This window comes from Salvelinus sp. IW2-2015, linkage group LG7 (genome assembly GCF_002910315.2).
Source record: "Salvelinus sp. IW2-2015 linkage group LG7, ASM291031v2, whole genome shotgun sequence".
Classification (NCBI taxonomy): Eukaryota; Metazoa; Chordata; class Actinopteri; order Salmoniformes; family Salmonidae; genus Salvelinus; species Salvelinus sp. IW2-2015.
Window position 1 is genome coordinate 32,481,821 of NC_036847.1, and position 14,791 is coordinate 32,496,611.

Genomic DNA, 14,791 nt, shown 5'->3' on the forward strand with positions numbered 1-14,791 from the left:
TCTCAGGCGCCACTTCAGAATCTACCATAAGTGTTCAATTGGGTTGAGATCTGGTGACTGACAGCCATGGCATATGGTTTACATTGTTTGCTTATCATGTCACGATCGTTATAATGAGTGGACAAGATGCAGCGTGGTATGGTTCCTCCTCTTTATTTTGAAGTGAAACTCAAAGAAAACAATAAAGCGCAAAACGAAACGTGAAGCTGATTGTAGTGCTCGCAGGCAACTATACCTAGACAAGATCCCACAAAGCACAAAGGGAAATGGCTGCCTAAATATGATCCCCAATCAGAGACAACGACAAACAACTGCCTCTGATTGGGACCATACCAGGCCAACATAGAAACATAATCACCTAGATGACCCACCCTAGTCACACCCCAACCTAACCAGCATAGAGAATAAAAAGCTCTCTATGTTCAGGGCGTGACATATCAAACCATTCAGTGCTCTATGGATGGGGGCATTGTCATCCTATATTGGCATAGCCATGGTTGCCAAAATAATTGCCAAAAGAATGGCATGCCAGCATTTTTATACATGACCCTAAGCATGATGGGATATTTAATTGCTTAATTAACTCAGGAACCACACCTGTGTGGAAGCACCGGCCTTTAATATACTTTGTATCCCTCATTTACTCAAGTGTTTGTTATTTTGGCAGTACCTGAACCTTGAGTTTCTCAAGCGAGGTTTCTCTGTTCTGATTTGTATTTTCTTCCTTCTTATTAGGAAGTATCCTCGTCTGGGAGCCTCAAACACCCCTTCACTCGTTGGCTGCCTGCTCAGTATGACGATGGGGTCTCTAGACCCAAAAGCTGGGACCCAAACAGGAGCTTCAACAACTTTGTGCTCCCTCTGGTATGATGACAATACATAGACATAGTTGCAATAACTGCTACTATTCACCACAAGTTAGATATAAAGTAACATAATTGTATTTCATTGTTCTCCCTCTGCCCTGCTTCCCTCCCTGTGTGCAGGTAAGGGAGGTCTCTAACCGTATCCTGGCAACCAATGACGCCAGTGTAGAGAGCGATCGCGAGTTCACACACATGGTCACTATTTTTGGCCAGTGGAACGACCATGACCTGACATTCACGCCCTCCTCCCCAGCATCGCCGCCTTCAGCAACGGCCTGAACTGTGATGAGAGCTGTGAACGCTCCGAACCCTGTTCCCCATTCAGGTCAGTCACAGCTCCCACATCACATCCCACAGCCTAACACTTACAACAGGCACCCCTGGATATCTGGCCCTTTTCGATCCATGGTACATGGATTATTAGTTCTTCAACCTGTCTTGTCTTTTCCTCCATGACCAGATTCCTCTCAATGACCCACGCTTGCCCACTGGCCCAGACGCTGCATCCCGGTCTTCCGATCAGCGCCTGTGTGCGGCACAGGAAAGTCGGCTTTCAATTTCGGTGACATGGCCAACAGGAGGGAGCAGATCAATGCCCTGAATGCCTTCCTGGACTTGGGGCAGGTGTTACGGCTCTGAGGAGGGGTTGGCGCGTGACCTACGTAACCTCACCAACGACGGAGGCCTGCTGCGTATCAACAAAGAGTTCAAAGACAACGGACGTGAGTTTCTCCCTTCACTGATGTGAAGGGGAACATGTGTGCCACCCGCAGGAGAATCACCAACGACACCAATGCCAAGGAGGTGCCCTGCTTCATTGCAGGTTTGCCTTTCAACTCTGTTTGTCCGAATAGTAGACCAATGTATATTTAAGTTAAAGTCTAAGACACAGAATGATGACAAAAAGCGATAGAACTTTGACTAGAGGAATTTCTTGACTTTCCATGTACAATAGTTGTCCGGATACAGAAAGACAATGTATATGATTCTCAATCACTATTTGGGCCTCACCTGTATGTCTCTGGCCTCACCTGTAAGTCTCTGTCTGCCAGGTGATGTTCGTGTGGATGAGAACATAGCTTTGACATCCATCCACACAATGTTCTTGCGTGAGCACAACCGTCTGGCCGGTGCCCTGCTTCGTCTCAACCCACATTGGGACGGTGAGACACTCTATCAGGAGGCTCGCAAGATCATGGGCGCCTACACCCAGGTACAGTAACAGACTCATATCACCACCCAGGTACCAGTAACAGACTCATATCACCACCCAGGTACCAGTAACAGACTCATATCACCAACCAGGTACCAGTAACAGACTCATGTCACCACCCAGGTACCAGTAACAGACTCATATCACCACCCAGGTACCAGTAACAGACTGATATCACCACCCAGGTACCAGTAACAGACTCATATCACCACCCAGGTACCAGTAACAGACTCATATCACCACCCAGGTACCAGTAACAGACTGATATCACCACCCAGGTACCAGTAACAGACTCATATCACCACCCAGGTACCAGTAACAGACTCATATCACCACCCAGGTACCAGTAACAGACTGATATCACCACCCAGGTACCAGTAAGAGACTGATATCACCACCCAGTACCAGTAACAGACTCATATCACCACCCAGGTACCAGTAACAGACTGATATCACCACCCAGGTACCAGTAACAGACTCATATCACCACCAAGTACCAGTAACAGACTCATATCACCAACCAGTACCAGTAACAGACTCATATCACCACCCAGTACCAGTAACAGACTCATATCACCACCCAGGTACCAGTAACAGACTCATATCACCACCCAGGTACAGTAACAGACTCATATCACCAACAGGTACCAGTAACAGACTCATATCACCACCCAGGTACCAGTAACAGACTCATATCACCACCCAGGTACCAGTAACAGACTCATATCACCACCCAGGTACCAGTAACAGACTCATATCACCACCCAGGTACCAGTAACAGACTCATATCACCAACTAGGTACCAGTAACAGACTCATATCACCAACCAGGTACCAGTAACAGACTGATGTCACCACCCAGGTACCAGTAACAGACTCATATCACCACCCAGGTACCAGTAACAGACTCATATCACCACCCAGGTACCAGTAACAGACTCATATCACCAACCAGGTACCAGTAACAGACTCATATCACCAACCAGGTACCAGTAACAGACTCATTTCACCACCCAGGTACCAGTAACAGACCATATCACCAACCAGGTACCAGAACAGACTCATATCACCAACCAGGTACCAGTAACAGACTCATATCACCACCCAGGTACCAGTAACAGACTCATATCACCACCCAGGTAGTAACAGACTCATATCACACCCAGGTACCAGTAACAGACTGATATCACCATCCAGGTAGTAACAGACTCATATCACCAACCAGGTACCAGTAACAGACTCATATCACCACCCAGGTACCAGTAACAGACTCATATCACCACCCAGGTACCAGTAACAGACTCATATCACCAAACCAGGTACCAGTAACAGACTCATATCACCACCCAGGTACCAGTAACAGACTGATGTCACCACCCAGGTACCAGTAACAGACTCATAACACCACCCAGGTACCAGTAACAGACTCATATCACCAACCAGTACCAGTAACAGACTCATATCACCAACCAGGTACCAGTAACAGACTCATATCACCACCAGGTCCAGTAACAGACTGATGTCACACCCACGGTACCAGTAAGAGACTGATATCACCACCCAGGTACCAGTAACAGACTCATATCCACACCCAGGTACCAGTAACAGACTCATATCACCACCCAGGTACCAGTAACAGACTCAATCACCACCCAGGTACCAGTAACAGACTCATATCACCACCCAGGTACCAGTAACAGACTCATATCACCAACTAGGTACCAGTAACAGACTCATATCACCAAACAGTACCAGTAACAGACTGATGTCACCACCCAGGTACCAGTAACAGACTCATATCACCACCCAGGTACCAGTAACAGACTCATATCACCACCAGGTACCAGTAACAGACTCATATCACCAACCAGGTCACCAGTAACAGACTCAATCACCCACCAGGTACCAGTAACAGACTCATTTCACCACCCAGGTACCAGTAACAGACCCATATCACCAACCAGGTACCAGTAACAGACTCATATCACCAACCAGGTACCAGTAACAGACTCATATCACCACCCAGGTACCAGTAACAGACTCATATCACCACCCAGGTAGTAACAGACTCATATCACCACCCAGGTACCAGTAACAGACTGATATCACCATCCAGGTAGTAACAGACTCATATCACCAACCAGGTACCAGTAACAGACTCATATCACCACCCAGGTACCAGTAACAGACTCATATCACCACCCAGGTACCAGTAACAGACTCATAACACCACCCAGTACCAGTAACAGACTCATATCACCAACCAGGTACCAGTAACAGACTCATATCACCCACAGGTACCAGTAACAGACTTATGTCACCACCCAGGTACCAGTAACAGACTCATAACACCACCCAGGTACCAGTAACAGACTCATATCACCAACCAGGTACCAGTAACAGACTCATATCACCAACCAGGTACCAGTAACAGACTCATATCACCACCCAGGTACCAGTAACAGACTGATGTCACCACCCAGGTACCAGTAAAGAGACTGATATCACCACCCAGGTACCAGTAACAGACTCATACACCACCCAACGCGTTAACAGACTCATATCACCACCCAGGTACCAGTAACAGACTCATATCACCACCCAGGTACCAGTAACAGACTGATGTCACCACCCAGGTACCAGTAACAGACTGATATCACCACCCAGGTACCAGTAACAGACTCATATCACCACCCAGGTACCAGTAACAGACTCATATCACCACCCAGGTACCAGTGACAGACTCATATCACCAACCAGGTAGTAACAGACTCATACCACCACCCAGGTACCAGTAACAGACTGAATAACCAACCAGGTACCAGTAACAGAATGTGTCACCACCCAGGTACCAGTAACAGACTGATGTCACCAACCAGGTAGTAACAGACTCATATCACCACCCATGTACCAGTAAACAGACTGATATAACCAACCGGTACCAGTAACAGAATGCATGTCACCACCCAGGTACCAGTAAACAGACTGATGTCACCAACCAGGTAGTAGTAACAGACTCATATCACCACCCATGTACCAGTAACAGACTGATGTCACCAACCAGGTAGTAACAGACTCATATCACCACCCAGGTACCAGTAACAGACTCATATCACCACCCAGGTACCAGTAACAGACTCATATCACCAACCAGGTAGTAACAGACTGATATTATTTGTAAAAAAATAAATATTTAACCTTTATTTAACCAGGTAGGTTAGTTGAGAACAAGTTCTCATTTACAACTGCGACCTGGCCAAGATAAAGCAAAGCAGTGCGACACAAACAACACAGAGTTACACATGGAGTAAACAATAAACAAGCCAATAACACAATAAACAAGTCAATGACACAGAAGGAAAAAAAAGAAAGTCTATATACAGTGTGTGCAAAAGGCATGAGGAGGTAGGCAATAAATAGGCCATAGGAGCGAATAATTACAATTTAGCAGATTAACACTGGTGATAAATGAGCAGATGATGATGTGCAAGTAGAGATACTGGTGTGCAAAAGAGCAGAAAAGTAAATAAAAACAGTATGGGGATGAGGTAGGTAGATTGGGTGGGCTATTTACAGATGGGCTATGTACAGCTGCAGCGATCGGTTAGCTGCTCAGATAGTTGATGTTTAAAGTTGGTGAGGGAAATAAAACTCTCCAACTTCAGCGATTTTTGCAATTTGTTCCAGTCACTGGCAGCAGAGAACAGGAGGGAAAGGCGGCCAAAAGAGGTGTTGGCTTTGGGGATGATCAGTGAGATATACCTGCTGGAACATGTGCTACGGGTGGGTGTTGTTATCGTGACCAGTGAACTGAGATAAGGCGGAGCTTTACCTGGCATAGACTTATAGATGATATCACCACCCAGGTATCAGTAACAGACGCTATTCACCAACCAGGTACCAGTAACAGACTGATGTCACCACCCAGGTACCAGTAACAGACGCTATTCACCACCCAGGTACCAGTAACAGACGCTATTCACCACCCAGGTACCAGTAACAKACTCCCTCCCTCCCAGGTGTTTGTGTTCAGGGACTACCTGCCGCACATCGTGGGCCGAGACACCATGGCCCGGCAGCTCGGCCGTTACCCGGGCTACAACGAGACGATTGATCCCAGCATTGCCAACGTGTTTGCGACAGCAGCGTACCGCTTTGCCCACCTGGCCATCCAGCCCACGCTGTCCCGCCTGGACATCAACAACACGGAGAATCGCATGTTCCCCAGCGTGCCCCTTTTCAAGGCCTTCTTCACCCCCTGGAGGCTGGTGTTTGAGGGTGAGTGGTGGTGGGTCACATAGGAATGCTTCGCAGACCCCTTTGTCAGTTGTAAACTAATTCACTCTCTGGATTATTAATTAAGCAATATGGCCCGAGGGGGTGTGGTATATGGCCAATATACCACGTCTAAGGGATGTTCTTATGCACGATGCAAAACAGAGTGCCTGGATACAACCCTTAGCCGTGGTATATTGGCCATATACCACAAACCCCCGAGGTGCCTTATTGCTATTATAAACTGGTTACCAACGTCATTAGAGCAGTAAAAAATAAATGTTTTGACATTTCAGTGGTATACGGTCTGATATACCATGGCTGTCAGCCAATCAGCATTCAGGGCTTGAACCACCCAGTTTATAACAGTCTATGATGGGGGGAAAGGTTAAAAAAAACATCCTATTCTCTGTCTGTCCTCCTTCAGGTGGTATCGACCCTCTTATCCGTGGTCTAGTGGGTCGCCCTGCTAAGCTGAACACCCAGGACCACATGATGGTGGATGCTCTGAGGGAGAAACTCTTCCAGTTCATAAACCATCTGGCTCTGGACCTGGGCTCTCTCAACATGCAGCGTGGACGTGACCATGGCCTGCCTGGTACACACCTTCCATTTTCTCTCTATACTGTTATACTGATACTACAGATAACACATCTATACTGTTAGACTGATACCACAGATAAACACATTTATACTGTTAGACTGATACCACAGATAAACACATCTATACCATTAAACTCATATCCTTTGGCTGTTAACACAAAATCAATCATCACTCTAATTCCTCTCGTCTTCCATATACTGCATCTCTATTGGTCAGTTCCAAAATCATTCCTCTCGTCTTCCATGTACTGCATCTCTATTGGTCAGTTCCAAAATCATCCTCTCGTCTTCCATGTACTGCATCTCTATTGGTCAGTTCCAAAATCATTCCTCTCGTCTTCCATGTACTGCATCTCTATTGGTCAGTTCCATTCACTTATTATTTCCTTTCTCTTCCCTAACCTAGACTACAACGCTTGGCGTAAATTCTGTGGGCTCTCAACACCTAGTAACCTGGACGAGCTGGCCGTGGTTCTGAACAACACAGACCTGGCCTTTAGACTGCTGCAGCTCTACGGCACCCCAGATAACATTGACGTGTGGATGGGGGGCGTGGCTGAACCCTTCGTACACAGGGGCCGCGTCGGGCCTCTCTTCGCCTGCCTCATCGCCACCCAGTTCCAGAGGATCCGCCAGGGAGACAGGTGTGTGTGTGAGAGAGAGATAGGGAGAGAGAGAGATATTGACTGACCTGCATCATGTAAGGCATTTGACATAGCACTGCCAGAGTGCAGTTTTTACTTTTTTTAAAGGTCCAGCATGTGTTTGTCTGTAATAGTATGTGTCTCACATCACTTGTTGATCCCCAGGCTATGGTATGAAAACCCAGGCGTCTTCACCTCGGCACAGAGGAAGGCCCTGAAGAATGTCACTCTGGCTCAGATCATCTGTGACAACACTGGCATTACAGCCGTATCACGTGACCCCTTCAGCATCCCTGGGGGAGAGAACACACCCATCAAGTGCAACAACATCCAGCAATTAAACCTTAGTGCCTGGAAGGAGAGCGCTTCTACGGCCGATTAGGAGCAGCATGAGAATTCGGACCAGGACAACGAGGTAGTAGATTAAACTACAATATCAGTTAAGGTGTCTTTTAATCCATCCACCCCTCTCTCTCTCTACCACTCCACCCTCTCTCACCTCTTTCCTTCTGCCCCCCTCTCCATCCAACCCTCTCTCCAGACATCATCCTATTTTTCTCTATTCCTCTGTAGATCTGATGTGAGCCCCTCCCTCGTACCCACCTGGACACCCCAGGGCCCAGCAGCAACATATGCCATCAGCAGCTCTCCGCCTTCTCTGTCCAGCTGACCGACAACTTCCTCACACACAACAAAGCCATCGTTTTTAGCCAGGTTCTCTACAACAGACCGAACCATTACAATACAAAGTCAGGGGTGTTCCTAACCACCAGCACCACATCTGGTGATACCAGTTTTCCTTTAGTTTCTCAGTGTGGACCTGTGGCTTAACAATGAGGTGAATTGTGTCAATGGCCTCACTTCAGACAGCTTCTGCACTTCTTGCAGTTGGTCAAGGTCAATTAACCAGTAAGGGTGTTTGCCATTTAAACAGGATTTAAATGTTTAAATATTTTCTTTGGAATCTTCTATTTTGTTATGCCTTTGTTATTGTGACTTCTTATGTGTTGCTATGACAATCAATCAAGGAGTACTTCATAAATTTGTATGTATTGATTTATGCGAAGAAATGTAAAAGACTTGCCTTTATAAAAGCGTTTGGAAATCATAAAGTATTTTTTCCCCAAAGAATTCCTATATACACACCGCCTTACCTCAATCACATACGATGGCACTAAACGTGGTACTAATGTCAATCAGCTAGAAGTTCTAGTAGCACATTTTGGATAATTGTGTAATTAGTTTATTATCAACAATCTTAGATTATATTTGTAGCCTATGTTCATGTCAGTTATCATAAGACTTTGCTAATTGTAGATTTTGCGCACCTTCTGAATTTTGATTTCGCTAATATTTTATTGAAACACTGTATTCGTGTGTTTTATTGCGTAAATAAGCACTGCATCAGTAAATGAAAATAAAAAGACTTAAGACAGAAACAATATTTGTATGGTTGCAAATTATTTGCATGGTGACAGGTAGCCTAGTGGTTAAGAGCGTTGGGCCAGTAACAGTAAAGGTTGCTGGTTCAAATCCTCGAGCCGACTAGGTGAAATATCTGTTGATGTGCCCTTGAGCAAGGCACTTAACCCTTATTGCTCTGGATCAGAGCGGCTGCTAAAAGTAAATGGTGTGTTAACCTCTTCTATGCTGAGTGCTTGTATGAAAAAACAGGTGCATACTACTACCCTAACCCAGGGGACTCCATTTTGATATCTTAACATTCTCACGACCCCAACCATGTGAAAAACAATGATGTAATTAACAGCCAATGTTAACTTTTTATTATGGGCTATGGCAGTCAGTTGAAAAACATTAACAGTATTTCTGAATGTATTCTCAACTCACCATCACATTCTTAACAGTCAATTACAAATTAGTCTGACATAATGTATCTTATCTCACCACCACTAATGAGATGGGTGCGTCTTGCAGTGATGACAATTTAGCAATTTTGTTGCTAGATTTAGCAACTTTTCAGACAACCCTGGCAACTTTTTTTTCAAACAGCACCTAGCAACAAATTTAGCTACTTTTAAAAATGTATTTGGAACTTTTAGCAAATTTTGAAAAGTGACTCAAACGCTAAAATGCACGCATTTTCCCTCTAAAGGACACAAACACGTTTTTTTCTGTCACACACTCAGTCACAACACACGTRCCTGGCTGCAAAAGTGCATTGTGAGTGACGTCAGCAGCAGGCGCTCAGCCAGCAGCAACTTCAGTAAATTTCAAATCATTGTTGGCTGACTGCAGCAGCAGTAGTACGGGTTCGGCGAGCCAAACCCAATGAATATAGCTGGTCACGAATGTTTGATCTTGAACAGAACTTACAACATCAATCAACATGTCTCAATCAAAATTGTATAGCCAGAAGTACAGAAAATAGTGAGAGTCTGTACCTGAACAAATGTCAAATCCAATTTTTTGCCGAGATGGCCAGTCAATTTGAGTAACGTTATTGCGTATTCTACGTAATGACGCAGTTTTACGTTATCATGTGAAAAATTTGTGAAAAATTAGTGAAAAATATCCCTTTTTCACATGATGGACTCACTGGAGAGTAGGACATCGCAAAATCATTGAGCAACTTTTAACAACAAATCAACCTGCCTATAGCAATTTACCCTGAAAATTAGTTGGCAACACTGGGATGTATGTCTCAAAGTCAGGGGGCGTGATCGACAGTGCGCAATGCAGACGAGAGCACTGAATCAGAGTACCATGAGTTGTAAAGCTTGGAGGGAGACGGCACACTATTCCGTTTTAGTCAGGATCCAAAACTCCTCCATAGTGAGCCGTGAATGCGTTGTCTGCAGCATTCGATTTCACATACCTGCATGTCAACTGAGCAAGGATCACAGTCAAATGGGTTTCGCAGATTCGGTCACTAATCTGTATACTTTTTTTGTTTTTGTATTTCCCTTGCATCCTTGCGTTCAGTTTCACAAATATGTCAGTTACATAGGCAAGGATACACGTTTTATTTTCATTACACAGAAAGTCAACAAACTCGGTTTGTTTTTACATCCATTGCGAATGACATCTGTTCCTCTCTCAATTCGAAAAAATATTCCCTCGATAACCACCTAGCCTCGGTGTGAAATAGAACATTGTCATGCTATGATCTCATATATCCATATAGTTTTGCGAATAGGCGTGCGCGATGTAATTTACAAATCTACCTGCTGCGTATCTCCGAGTTCTGCGCTCAGCTCTTTTGCCGCCAGTTGCTCTCGGTGTATTCATTATAGCTCAGCCGGTGTATCATATAAGGCGTCCGTATAGCATTGGGAGACATTCATAACTAGAGTGCAGAGGCCTGCCCACCGCCCCGTGCTAGATGGAGCCCCATCTGTGCAAAAGACCACCATTCGATCATATGGAATCTGTTTTTCGTCAATCTAGCCACGCAGAACACTGAACATCACTGAGACAGAACATTTTGTCCTCGTGAATAGCATTTTGTCCTCGTCCTAACATCCCCGGGCCGACATATAGTGAACAAAAGTTCATGCATGGGCATGTCGGCTCTCACAGCTAACTTCCATTTGGAGAGCATATGGTGGGGAGTTTTTGAGTTGTTCAGTCCGTTTCCTCTTGACAGCTAGCTATAGCATCAATTATTTGTTTCACAGCGTTGTTATCTGACAAAGTTATTGTTGTGAGTTTCTGTGTCTCTGCCTCCCGCACACATTGTTTTCACCATATCAAATGCGACCGGTAATATCAACATCTCTGCAATAGCGTTGCAGAGCGTTGGGAATGATTCCAGTGCAACTGTCAAGTGCCGCATTTCCCCCACGATCTAAGGATGCTCTTTGGTTGAATAATTATTATTGTTTTATTTAACCTTTACTTAAACTTTTAGATTTGAATTATTTTCATTTCGATTTTTTCATTAAGTTACAATAATTTTGAGAGACAAAGACGATGTTATAATATTTTATTTTTATCAGGATTTTGGAAATTCTCCTGCGACCCCATTTGGTGACCGCTGCCCTAACCCTATCACTTTACACAATGAAGAATACTTAACAGTCTTGGTACCCTCCTTAAAATAACATCAATAAGTATCACTGCCTGAAATCAGCATAAAAAAGGAACATTTCTAAACCAGGTCCAAAGCATTGGTGTGGCTGTTTTATTTCAAATGACCTTAGTCATGTTGCACTGGACCTATACGGCCTTTAACAAGGTTTGCCATTACTCATTTACTCCTGGCCTTTCTGGAAGGTTTGTAGAAAACATGGTATGAAATGAAAGATAAGTTGAAGAGGAGTTTTAAGGAAAATATAGGAAAGACTGGGTATGAAAATGTTTACCTATTTAATTTCAGACTCCAAGCCATAAACAATAACCAAGCTATTTGTTCAAAATTAAAGAGTCATTATTCAGGTTGGCTTGCCACCCACAGTTTTGGAAAATGTAGCAGGTTTATGTCACGCCAAATAGTGTCCACCTCCTGAGTGACAATGTTCTAAAACAGGGTCACACAGGGTGTTTTTTGGTAGTCTTATACAAATCTTTGTGGTATCAAAAGTATACACCTCACACACATGGTTATTGGCTCAAATTGAAGACACCTGTACCATGTCAGATATTGACTTGAAATGTTTTTAAGTTTGAGACACTTCAATATACAACACAGAAGATTAAAATATAAAAACCTCTTGTTTGTTTTATCAGGTGTACACGAAGAGGCTTATTCAAAGAAGCTTTATTGGGCAATATTCCACTTCGGTGACCCCTTATCGTCTTGTCAACATGTGCAAAAGAAATTGAGCAGATATCTTATACCAATCTGTCTGTATAGGTTTTCATCCATAACAAGGCCCAGGTGTCCTCTACTACGTAAATAAGCCTAGTCCAAACTAGAACATCCTGGACAGGACACTACTCTGTCACAGGGCCTTATGCCCAATACATCTCTTTCATTCTGAGTGCCAAGCAGAGGCATCAGGTCCCGTTTTTAGTCTTTGGTATAACTCAACCATGAATAACCTTCCAATCTCTAGGCAGACACTTCACCCACAAGGCCACTGGGTTGGTTCCAGGAGTTCTATGTGTAATAAATCTCTCCAAAATGTCCAATAGTGTAAAATAGTTCTATCCACTTCAATAACTTACATGAAAGCATTGTCATCGCCAAAAGAACATTATTTGATATACAGTGCATTCAGGGAGTATTCAGACCCCTTGACTTTTTCCACATTTTGTTACATTACAGCCTTATTCTAAAATGGATTAAATAGTTTTTCCCCCTTATCAATCTACACACAGTGCACTACAAGGACAAAGCAAAAACAGGTTTTTAGATTTTTTAGCAATTTTTTATAAATATTTAAACTGAAACATCACATTTACATAAGCATTCAGACCCTTTACTCAGTTGAAGCACCTTTGGCATCGATTACAGCCTCTTGTCTTCTTGGGTATGACGCTACAAGCTTGGCACACGTGTATCTGGGGAGTTTCTCCCAATCTTATCTGCAGATCCTCTCAAGCTCTGTCGGGTTGAATGGGAACATCGCTGCACAGCTATTTCCATGTCTCTCCAGAGATGTTCGATCGAGTTCAAGTCCGGGCTCTGGCTGGGCCACTCAAGGACATTCAAATCAAATTGTATTTGTCACATGCACCGAATACAACAGGTAGTGAAATGTTTACTTACAAGCCCTTAACCAACAATGCAGTTTTAAGAAAAATTTGAGGGCACTATGGTGTTGAACACTGAGCTGTAGTCAATGAATAGCATGCTCACATACAGTTGAAGTCAGAAGTTTACATACACTTAGGTTGGAGTCATTAAAACTCGTTTTTCAACCACACCACAAATTTATTGTTAACAAACTATAGTTTTGGCAAGTCAGTTATGACATCTACTTTGTGCATGACACAAGTAATTTTTCCAACAATTGTTTACAGACAGATTATTTCAGCTTATAATTCACTGTATCACAATTCCAGTGGGTCAGAAGTTGACTGAGCAATTTCAAATGCCTGAAGGTACCACGTTCATTGTACAAACAATAGTACGCAAGTATAAACACCATGGACCACGCAGCCGTCATACGCTCAGGAAGGAAACGCGTTCTGTCTCCTAGAGATGAACGTACTTTGGTGCGAAAGTGCAAATCAATCCCAGAACAGCAAAGGACTTGTGAAGATGCTAGAGGAAACAGGTACAAAAGTATCTATAGCCACAGTAAAACCAGTCCTATATCGATATAACCTGAAAGGCCGCTCAGCAAGGAAGAAGCAACTGGTCCAAACCCGCAATAAAAAGCCAGATATGGTTTGCAACTGCACATGTGGACAAAGATCGTACTTTTTGGAGAAATGTCCTCTGGTCTGATGAAACAAAAATAGAACTGTTTGCCATAATGACCATCGTTATGTTGGAGGAAAAAGGGGGAGGCTTGCAAACCGAAGAAAAAAAACATCCCAACCGTGAAGCACGGGGGTGGAAGCATCATGTTGTGGGGGTGCTTTGCTGCAGGAGGGACTGGTGCACTTCACAAAATAGATGGCATCATGAGGGAGGACAATTAGGTGGATATATTGAAGCAACATCTCAAGACATCAGTCAGGAAGTTAAAGCTTGGTCGCAAATGGGTCTTCCAAATGGACAATGACCCCACGCATATTCCAAAGTTGTGGCAAAATGGCTTAAGGACAACAAAGTCAAGGTATTGGAGTGGCCATCACAAAGCCCTGACCTCAATCCTATGGAAAACCTGTGGGCAGAACTGAAAAAGCGTGTGCGAGCAAGGAGGCCTACAAACCTGACTCAGTTACACCAGCTCTGTCAGGAGGAATGGGCCAAAATTCACCCAACTTATTGTGGGAAGCTTGTGGAAGGCTCCTGAAACGTTTGAGCCAAAAGTTAAACAATTTAAAGGCAATGCTACCAAATACTAATTGAGTGTATGTAAACTTCTGACCCACTGGGAATGTGATGAAAGAAATAAAAGCTGAAATAAATCACTCTACTTTTTTTCTAACATTTCACATTCTTAAAATAAAGTGGTGACTTTTTACAAGGATTAAATGTCAGGAATTGTGAAAAACTGAGTTTAAATGTATGTGGCTAAGTTGTATGTAAACTTCCGACTTCAACTGTAGGTGTTCCTTTTGTCCAGGTGGGAAAGGGCAGTGTGGAGTGCAATAGAGATTGCATCATGTGTG

General features: G+C 44.0%; 1 pseudogene; it reads left to right on the plus strand.

Annotated features, from left to right (window-relative positions):
* LOC111966838 (eosinophil peroxidase-like) overlaps positions 1 to 8,270 on the plus strand; it is a 21,087-nt pseudogene extending 12,817 nt beyond the window's left edge.
* Positions 8,271 to 14,791: the final 6,521 nt, after the last annotated feature.